Consider the following 10,433-nt stretch of genomic DNA (forward strand, 5'->3'; position numbering starts at 1 on the left):
GAGCTCACTTCCGCAGCACATATACTAAAATTGTAACCATACAGAGATTACCATGACCCCCATGCAAGGATGACTCGCAAATTTGTGAAGAGTTCCATATTAAAAAAGAAATGAAAAAGTTGAACAAGCCCTGATATAGATGGAGGATAACAGTGGAGCTGCAGGGCTGGAGAGATATTCTCTCTCTCTCTCTCTCTCTCTCTCTCTCTCTCTCTCTCTCTCTCTCTCTCTCTCTCTCTCTCTCTCTCTCTCATGAGAACCCCCTTGCCTCCCAAAAGGCTTCCTTGTTTTAGGCCTCAGTATAGCTCTGTGGTGCCATGCCTCCAGTAATTACAGTGAGCTCTCTGACCCACCGCGCTGGTGCTCTAGCCGGAGCCGAGCGAAGGTTCTGCCGACCCGGGCCGCCAGCGACCCGCATCCACGCCCACGGAGACCCTGCGTGGAGATCGGGCGTCCTTGGCTGCTTGGTTTGGGCGCACCGGAGGGAACCAGAGGACGCGGCGCCGCCCACCTCGCCGCCGCCTGGGTCTCGAGACCCGCCCCCTCCGGGCCCGCAGCCCCGGGAACCGCTCCCCAGCCGGGCCCAGGCCCGATCGTGACCCCCCCGCCCCACGAAGGCCGCGCACAGCGCGAGGGACAGGACGGACGGTGGCGTCCGGCAGCTGGGGTGGGCATACCAGTGTCCACTCGCCTCCAGCTCCGGCGGACAAGGAGCGATTCCTCCCTGCGTCCACTTCGGGTCAGTTACAAGGCTGCTCAAGAAAACAAAACTCCGTCTTCCTTTTAAGAAGCAAGGACCCTGGTTACAAAAGTATTGTGCCCCGTGTGAGGCTCGAACTCACGACCTTCAGATTATGAGACTGACGCGCTGCCTACTGCGCTAACGAGGCACCTAGGAGGCGGCTCCCGCCGAAGCCTAAGGAGGCTGATAGGGCAGGAGCAGTGCGCATGCTCAGATTGACTTGCAGTCCTGCCGCTTCCAGCCCCGGAATCCTTGGAATTTCCAATCCCTTTCCCACTCGCGACTTATCCACCTGCCTGATCAACCAGCACAGTGTTTCTTGCTGACACTGGTAAAGAGGAGCATCGGGGAGGGATTTTTGTGAGCTCCTTTGAAAAACAAAGTTATCTTTATTTATTTGCAAAGAGAGAAAGAGAAACAGACAGAACGGGCCTATCCGGGTTTCCAGGCGCAGCAAACGAACCACTCCGTGAATCTGGCTTTACGTGGGTACTGGGGAATTGAACCCCGGTCATTAGTCTTTTGCAGGCAAGCGCCTTAACCGCTGAGCATCTCTTCAGCCCCTTAAGCTCCTTTTTTGTGTATCGTTTACGCGCGCGTGAGACGTTTATTAAGCGCCTACGGTGTCCCGGCGCCGGATGCCGGGCGCCCAGGGATGCTCCTCCCCTCGAGGAATTGGGCTGGGGGAGCCCAGGGGTCACTTGCAAGCGCGTGCGCACTCGCACATGCTGCCCCAGCCCCCCAGGAGCTCCAAGGCCCGTGTCGGTCTCCTCGGGGCCAGTCTTTGAGTGTTTGCAGGACTTCTTTTGTGTGTGTGTGTGTGTGTGTGTGTGTGTGTGTGTGTGTGTGTGTGTGTGTGTGTGTGTGTGTGTGTGTGTGTGCTTTAATTTTTTTGTTTATTTATTTGAGAGCAATAGACAGAGAGAGAAAGATAGAGAGAGGGAGAGAGAGAGAATGGGTGCGCCAGGGCCTCCAGCCACTGTGAACGAACTCCAGACGCGTGCGCCCCCTTGTGCATCTGGCTAACGTGGGACCTGGGGAACCAAGCCTCGAACCGGGGTTCTTAGGCTTCACAGGCAAGCGCTTAACAGCTAAGCCATCTCTCCAGCCCTGGACTTCTTTTTTTTATTTTATTATGATGATTATTATTGTTTGTTTTTTGGGGTACGTTTTCACTCTAACTCAGGGTGACCTGGAATTCACTATGTAGTCCCAGGGTGGCCTGGAACTCATGGAGATCCTCTTACCTCTGCCTTCCGAGTGCTGGGATTAAAGACTGCGCCACCATGCCGAGCTTCTTTGCTGGAATTCATTTTTTTTAATTTTTTTAAAATTTATTTGAGAATGACAGACAGAGAGAGAGAGAATGGGCGTGCCAGGGCCTCCAGCCGCTGTAAACGAACTCCAGACGTGTACGCCCCCTTGTGCGTCTGGCTAACGTGGGTCCTGGGGGATCGAGCCTCGAACCGGGGTACTTAGGCTTCATTGGCAACCGCTTAACCTCTAAACCGCTAAGCCATCTCTCCCTTTGCTGGAATTCTTATAACCATTTTTTCCTCAGTCATACTGGCTGCTGATAGCCACCTTAGAGTTAGCTCACTTGCATATCAGCAGGCAGAAGGTCTCTGGTCAGTCTCCGGTCTTGGCCCCTGGTTGCCATGATGACCTTGTCACTGCCGCGTGTCTGCTCCATTTCTCCTTCTAATCATTGCTTCTAGCAGCTCCCATTTTGCTTCTAACATCTCATTTTTACTCTTAATTATTGCTCCTAACACTGACCCTCCTGCCTCTGGCCTCCTACATGCTGGGATTACAGGCTGTGAATCACACCTAGCTATTTTAGGTCATTTTTGTTTTGTTTTGTTTTTCTATTTTTTTTCCCCAAGGTAGGGTCTCACTCTACCCCAGGCTAGCCTGGAACTCTCTATAGTCCCAGGCTGGCCTCAAGCTGTCAGCGATCCTCCTACCTCTGCCTCCCGAGTGCTGGAATTAAAAGCGTGAACCTAGGTCTTTTTTTTTTTTTTTTTCTTTTTTTCTCTCTAACAGTTAGAGGTACACAGGATCCTAGGAGGGGGGTTGGTCCTGGAGTCTGCACTTGTGAAAGGGGCATAGAGCCTAGGTGGTTTGGGAGACAGACGAACTGGACAGGTGAAGGGATCCAGGCCCCAGCAAATGAATTGGGGCCTTCATGTGGACCTAGAAAATCAGTTTGCAGATATTCACTGCACACACCTGTCACCTCTTCTGGTATCTGGGGGAGAAATAGTGAAATCACCCAGACCTAGAAAGATCAGTGGATCAGGCCGGCAGCACCTGGCGGTATGAGCACCATGAAGAGACGAGAAACTCCATGATCTTGACGACAGACAGAGCAGGGTCTAGCCCAGGCTAACGTGGAATTCACTATGGAGTCTCAGGCTAGCAATCCTCCTACTGCTATCTCCTGAGTGCCGGGATTAAAAGCGTGTGCCACCATGCCCAGCATAAGTGCTGTTTAAAATAAATAAATAAATAAACTGTTGGCTGGGCGTGGTGGTACACGCCTTTAATACCAGCACTTGGTTGAGTTCAAGGCACCCCGAGACTACATAGTGAATTCCAGGTCAGTCTGGGCTACAGTGAGACCCTACTCGAAAAGTACAAAAAACAACCACCAACAACAAAAACTGTTTAATCCCAGCACTCAGGAGGCAGAGGTAGGAGGATCATCATAAGTTCAAGGCCACCCTGAGACTACATTACATAGTGAATTCCAGGTCATCCTGAGCTAGAATGAGACCCTACCTCAAAACAAGAAAAACTAAAAAAAAAACTTAAAACAGTAAAATAAAATAATTAAACTGTCTACATGACAATTCCTCCTAAGTGCTGGGATAACAGGCATGAGCCGCCATGCCCACTTTATCCTGCACCTCAGGCATGAAAGCCAGGCACTCTACCCACTGGGCTCCAGCCTTAGTCACTGTGTCTTTTTTTTTTTCTTTCCTGCCTTTGTTGCAGTCAGCTCCACATTGCTGGGATGAACTTCCAAACAGACACAGTTTATGGGAGGAAGGGATTTACTCAGTTTACAGATCCAGAGAAAGTTCCATAATGGAGGAAGAGGCTGGCCCCCTTTCACAGATCCAAGCGGAGGGACAAACCACCAGCTGCCAGCACCACACTCAAGGAACAAAGCAGCAGGGACCCAGGCAAAGATCAAGCTTCTCTGCACACCTCTGGACAGGAAATAAGATCCGCCCCCAGTAATGCCCAGTGATACCTCCTCCATCCAGGCAGCCGAAGGCAAGCTTTAATAAAACAGCCAAGTCTATTGGGGGGGAGGGCATACACTTAAACTACCACAATTGTTTTAAACAGAAACTCTATTCCTTAAACAAAAAAATGTCCGTGGCCACCCTCCCTTCCCAGCCCCTGACAGCCTCTAATCTACCTTTTGTCTCTACAAATTTGGCTGATCAAGATCTCTCATAAGCAGAAGCGTGTGACATTTGTCCCTTTGTGTGTGACTTAGTCCACTGTGCATTAGCAGGCAAGGATGCCTTTTCTTTAAATACTTTTTAAGATTTATTTTTAACTTTTTTTTTTTTTTTTTTGGTTTTTCGAGGTAGGGTCTCACACTGGCTCAGGCTGACCTGGAATTCACTATGTAGTCTCAGGGTGGCCTCGAACTCACGGCGATCTTCCTACCTCTGCCTCCCGAGTGTTGGGATTAAAGGCGTGCGCCACCATGCCCAGCTTAAGATTTTTTTTTTAATTTTTTTTTTATTTATTTGAGAGCGACAGACACAGAGAGAAAGACAGATAGAGGGAGAGAGAGAGAATGGGCGCGCCAGGGCTTCCAGCCTCTGCAAACGAACTCCAGACGCGTGCGCCCCCTTGTGCATCTGGCTAACGTGGGACCTGGGGAAGCGAGCCTCGAACCGGGGTCCTTAGGCTTCACAGGCAAGTGCTTAACCGCTAAGCCATCTCTCCAGCCCAAGATTTATTTTTATTTGTTTATTAGAGACAGAGAGGAGAGAGAGAGAGACAGAGACAGCATGGGTGCTCCAGGGCCCCTAGCCACTGCAAACGAACTCCAGATACATGCGCCACCACATGCATCTGGCTTAGGTGGGACCTGGAGAATCGAACCAGGGTTCTTAGGCTTCACAGGCATGCGTCTTAAGTGCTAAGCCATCTCTCCAGCCCCAGCATGCCTTTTCTTGCTCACAAGCCTGGCTTAGCTAGTCCCCAGTCCAGGCTGAGGCTGGATGCACTCTGATTTTCATGCCTCTCCATTGTCCTCGGACCGGCCATTTCTAAGACTTACTCTTTTTGGAGAGGACCAGCAGCCCAAGAGACTCTGTCATGCCAGGTCTGCACACTGAAAGCCTGGGCTCTTAGTAGGTCCACTAAGATTCCATGGACCAGCTGGGCCTCCTAGCTCAGACCTATAATCCCAGCTATAAAGGAGCCTGAGGAAAGAGGAGCTCAAGTTCAAGGAATGCCTAGGCTACAGAGTGAGTTCAAGGACAGCCTGAGCAACTTGTTGCAATTCTGTTCCAAAATTAATAAAAATGGACGCCAGGGGTAAGGATGTGGCTCAGTGGTAGAGAACTTGCCTAGCATGCATAGGGCCCCGGCTTCAAGCAAGTCATATGGCCAAAGTCAACATCACTGAGGCAGGGTAGTACCCTTACCTCATGGTGAGAGGGGCTACAGAGGTACAAGACAGGGAATGAGGGAAGGGAGCAAGAATCGAGAACAAATGATCTAACTATGCAGGAAAAATTTAAAGAGGCCTCCCTGAAATCTGAGCCCCACTGTAAAAAAAAAAAAAAAAAAAAAAAGAGAGAGTCGAGAACGATAGTCCAATGCGTGACATGTGCGAGTAAACAAAGTCCCTCCGCCTCGTCCTGGGGAGCCCTGTGGGTGTCTCTGTAAGGACATGTGGACACTTGGAGTTTATGCGCTTCTTTCTGCTCAATGAAGAGCTTCCCTTGGACATGCACCCGCATTGCCCTCATTCTGTGTAAGTGTTGGGAGTGTCTCTGAGAAGCCAGCAGGACCCTGGCATGCGCAGGACCCCGTGGGGACGCAGGAAGAAGACGGCCATCCCTCCGAAGCCAAGGAGACAGGCCTGGGAAGAAAGCAGAACCGTAGATGCCTGCATCTCGGAAGTCTAGCACGGTGCGGGGTCACGTTTCTGCTCAGCTTCCCAGGGTGAGGACTTTGCTGCCCAAGGTCTTCTAATTCTGGAAGATCTAAGTCTCCCTAATTCATAACAAACACTGCAATGGACGTTTGTGTCTATGTTGGGCAGTGGAAGTCTGAGGAACTTGTGGGCAGCCAAAATAAAACAAGATTTTCCCCGGCCTCTTAGCCCGGGAAGAATTCTCCATGTACCTGAAGGCCGAGATCGTAAGTGCAGCCGGTATGAGTCAGCGGGACTTTTCACCTGTCGCCCGTCTCACCCACTGTCACTGCCTCCACCTGCCCGGTAGGGATTGTGAGCAGCTTGGGAGCCACTCCTGGCCCGGCTCCTCTCTCCCCGTGTGGTTCCCTGTGGTGACTGCTCAGCTGGAAGGACATGAAGGAGCCTTTCCAAACCTCTGCGCATCTCCTTCCCAGTGAAAGGAGGTTTATTTTCAACTGAAAATAAACCAACTAGGGCATGGTGGCACACCCCTTTAATCCCAGCACTCTGGAGGCAGAGGTAGGAGGATCGCTGTGAGTTTGAGGCCACCCTGAGACTACATAGTGTATTGCGAGTCTCTCTGGGCTAGAGCAAGACCCTACCTCAAAAAAACAACTAATAGGGCTGGAGAGATGGCTTAGCAGTTAAAGTGTTTGCCTGCAAAGCCAAAGGACCCAGGTTCGATTCCCCAGGACCGACATTAACCAGATGCCCAAAAGGACACACGTCTGTAGTTTGTTTGCAGTGGCTGGAGGCCCTGGTGCACCCATTCTCTCTCTCTCTCTCTCTCTCTCTCTCTCTCCCCCCCTCCCTCTTTCTCTGTCAAATAAATAAATCAAAATATTAAAGAAAAAACAATGACTTTCGCTTACAGACCTCACCAAGGTCGCACGGCTAGGCCTGACCGCCTCGTTACGTCACCTCCTACCTGCTGGCGGCCCTCGGGGGCAACTCCTCCCCAGTGCCAAGGAGATCCTGGACAGCGAGGGCATCGAGGCTGATGATGACCTGCTTAACAAGGTCATCAGTGAGCTGAACGGGAAAAATATTGAAGATGTCATCGCCCAAGGTATTGGCAAGCTCGCCAGCGTGCCTGCTGGTGAGGCTGTGTGTGGCTGGCTCAGCTGCCCCTGACTCCTGCTGCTGGTTCTGCCCCTGCTGCAGCAGAGGAGAAGGATGAGAAGAAAGAAGAGTCTGAGGAATCAGATGACGATATGGGATTTGGCTTGTTTGATTAAATTCCTGCTCCCCTGCAAATACAGCCTGTTTATGTAAGAAAGAAAAAAACAATGAATGAATGAATAAACTAGAGAGGTGGTGAGAGCAGGGAAGGGCAGGGGTTGTGGGGAAGAAGCTGGGGAGGAATGCCCTAAGGGCTGACATTTTGCTCAGTGCTCTGGGACCAGCGGAGGTCCCCAGGCCTGGCCCCTTTCAGCCAGGGCTTGTAGCATGACAGGCCTTTAACTGTAACAAGTCAGAGGAGACCATCTGGGCAAGGGGAGGCAGGCTGAGGTGGAGATAGAGGGAAGAGGAGGAGAACTGTCCTCAGATGTGCCCCGTAGGAAGTAGCCGGCGGTTCCTCTATCATCCGTCCAGGGCAGCAGAAGGACCCCGAAGCTCGGATCCAACTTGATGAGTGAATGGCCAGGCGGGAGTCAGCCTGTTATTGACAACACCCCGGAGCAGCGGCTCGGAGCCTCACTGGCAGAGCAGAAGGAGATCACCTCACCCCTGCTGCTGCCAGATGTCCCTAAGAGACTCCATGGGGTCCGTTACCGATGTTGTGCAAGTTGATCGTGTCCTGCTAGGCAGCCTCACAGCTCCACTGCCCAGAGGAGGAGTCACATCCTGAGGGGTCCCCGGCTGTTCTCTCTGGTTTATTTCAACCTGCTCCCACCCCACCCCACTGGCAGACATCCCCCACTGCCAACTCATCCCTCCTGAGGCCCCTGTCACAGCGCAAGAGCCTCTGTGTTCTCGTGGCCTCTGCCCTCTCCCAATCTTAACACTCACCACTGGTCAGGGTCATGGTTGGCTTGGGTTTTCCTGTCTGTGACAAGATCTCACTACAGAGCCCAAGCTGGTCTTGAACCCTCCTCCATCCTCCTGTACCGGCATCCTGAATGCTGGGATTACAGGCTCCCAAGCTTGGCTTCTCTCTTTTTTTCTTCTGTTGGGTGTGTGTTATGCTCACTGGCCTGCAAGCTTCCTGGAGGCTGTTCTGTCTCTGTGTTTCTTCTTGTTATAGGTGCTCTGGTGGTATGGGTTAGAAGCAAGATAGTTTATTTCTGGTAGGTAGTCAGGCCCACAGAATCATGGATGCCACTTTGCCTGCCCTGGCAGGATTAGAACTCAAATCTGATCCAGTCTCATCCAAGCTGGCTGCAAATGACCCTCCCTGGCAGCAACTTCCTGCTTCTTCCTTACTCTAGCACACCTAAGGCCTGGTCCTTCCTGAGTCAGCCTCTTGAGTCCACCAACCAATCAAGACCCTCCCTTACACACCTGAGACTTATTCTTTTTTTTTTCTTTTCGAGGTAAGATTTCACTCTAGTCCAGGCTGAGTTGGAAATTCACTATGTAGTCTAAGGGTGGCCTCGAACTCAAGGTGATCCTCCTACCTCTGCCTCCCAAGTGCTGGGATTAAAGGTGTGGGCCACCATGCCTGGCTTCATTTTTTTTTTAATTTTTTTTTTGTTTTTATTTTTATTTACTTATTTGAGAGTGACAGGCAGAGAGAGAAAGGGGGAAAGAGAGAGAGAGAGCTAGCAAGGGCATACCAGGGCCTCCAGCCACTGCAAATGAACTCCAGATGCGTGCGCCCCCTTGTGCATCTGGCTTATGTGGGTCCTGGGAAATCAAGCCTTGAACCAGGGTCCTCAGGCTTCACAGGCAAGTGTTTAACCGCTAAGCCATTCTCCAGCCCTCATTCTTTTTTTAAATACATTTTTTATTTTATTATATATTTTATTTATTTATTTATTGAAGAAAGACACGTGAACACACACACACACACACACACAGAATAAAAAATATGGGTATGCCAGGGTCATTTGCCACTGCAAATGATCACCAGATGCAGATGACACTTTGTGCACCTGGCTTTACATGGGTTTCAGGGAATCAAACCAGGGTCAAGCAGGCTTTGCAAGAAAAGTGCCTTTAAGCCAGGTATGGTGGTGCATGCCTTTAGTCCCAGCACTCGGGAGGCAGAGGTAGGAGAATCAACGTGATTTCAAGGCCACCCTGAGATTACATAATGAATTCCAGGTCTGCCTGAGGTAGAGTTAGACACTACCTTGAAAAAGTGAGAAACAGGGCTGGAGAGATGGCTTAGTGGTTAAGTGCTTGCCTGTGAAGCCTAAGGACCCCGGTTCGAGGCTCGATTCCCCAGGACCCATGTTAGCCAGATGCACTAGGGGGAGCATGCATCTGGAGTTCGTTTGCAGTGGCTGGAAGCCCTGGCACACCCATTCTCTCTGTCTACCTGCCTATTTCTGTATTTCTCTCTCTCTCAAATAAATAAATAAAATTTAAAAAAAAAAAAGAAAGAAAAAGTGAGAAACAAACAAACAAAAAAAGTGCCTTTAGCCAGGCGTGGTGGCACATGACTTTAATCTCAGCACAGAGGCAGAGGTAGGAGGATCACAGTGAGTTCGAGGCCACCCTGAGATTACACAGTGAATTCCAAGTCAGCCTGGACTACAATGAGACCTTACCTAGGAAAGAAAGAGAGGGAGGGAGGGAGGGAGGGAGGGAGGGAGGGAGGGAGGGAGGGAGGGAGGAGGGAGGGAGGGAGGAAGAAAGAAAGGAAGGAAGGAAGGGAGAAAGAAAGGAAGGAAGGAAGGGAGAACAAAAGAAAGAAAGAAAGGAGGAAAGGAGGGAAGAAAGAGAGCAAGAAAGAAAAAAAAGTGCCATCAACCATTAAGCCAGTCTCCCCAGCCCAATGAAGCTCATTCTAATTGAACATTTGACCCATAGAAATGATTCTAAGTATGTGCATGAATCTCTTGGCCTTTTACCTTTTACCTTTTGGCTCTCGGCCCTTGGCTTTCTTAGCTCTGAGTCTCTTGGCTCTTAGCCCCTTTGGGAATCTTTTGGCTCTTTCTCTATGTGAGGGGAATTTTCTCCAGTCTCCCTGCCTTGCCAACTAGGCTGGAAAGGGGGAGAACTTTAGGCTTGGACATTGCTGCTTGTCTTCCCACTGGATCCAAATTCTCCCTAAAATACATCTCATAATTCCTAATTGACTCCTCTCTGAGTCTCTTTTCTGGTTTTTCAAGATAGGGTCTCTCTCTCTAGCCCAGGCTGACCTGGAATTCACTATATAGTCTCAGAGTGGCATTGAACACATGATGATCCTTCTACCTCTGCCTCCTAAGCACTGGGATTAAAGGCGTGCACCACCACATCTGGCAGTGTGTTTTCAATTTTTTGATGACTTTTGACAACCACTCAAAATTTGGGTTCGTGGGTCAGTGCCCCGGCCAGCGGGGAGTTGAACAAGGACTT

At 50.5% G+C, this 10,433-nt stretch overlaps 2 non-coding genes and 1 pseudogene across 2 annotated transcripts; 2 read left to right on the top strand and 1 right to left on the bottom strand.

The window, feature by feature from the left end:
- Positions 1 to 104, top strand: LOC123459050. Its single transcript, XR_006635980.1, has one exon. It is a non-coding gene; the product is annotated as a U6 spliceosomal RNA (small nuclear RNA).
- Positions 105 to 817: 713 nt separating this feature from the next.
- Positions 818 to 890, bottom strand: Trnam-cau. Its single transcript has one exon. It is a non-coding gene; the product is annotated as a tRNA-Met (tRNA).
- A 5,234-nt stretch (positions 891 to 6,124) lies between these two features.
- Positions 6,125 to 7,181, top strand: LOC101597615 (annotated as a pseudogene).
- The last annotated feature ends 3,252 nt before the right edge of the window (positions 7,182 to 10,433 follow it).

The sequence above is a fragment of the Jaculus jaculus genome, chromosome 2 (assembly GCF_020740685.1).
Source record: "Jaculus jaculus isolate mJacJac1 chromosome 2, mJacJac1.mat.Y.cur, whole genome shotgun sequence".
In the NCBI taxonomy this organism is placed as follows: Eukaryota; Metazoa; Chordata; class Mammalia; order Rodentia; family Dipodidae; genus Jaculus; species Jaculus jaculus.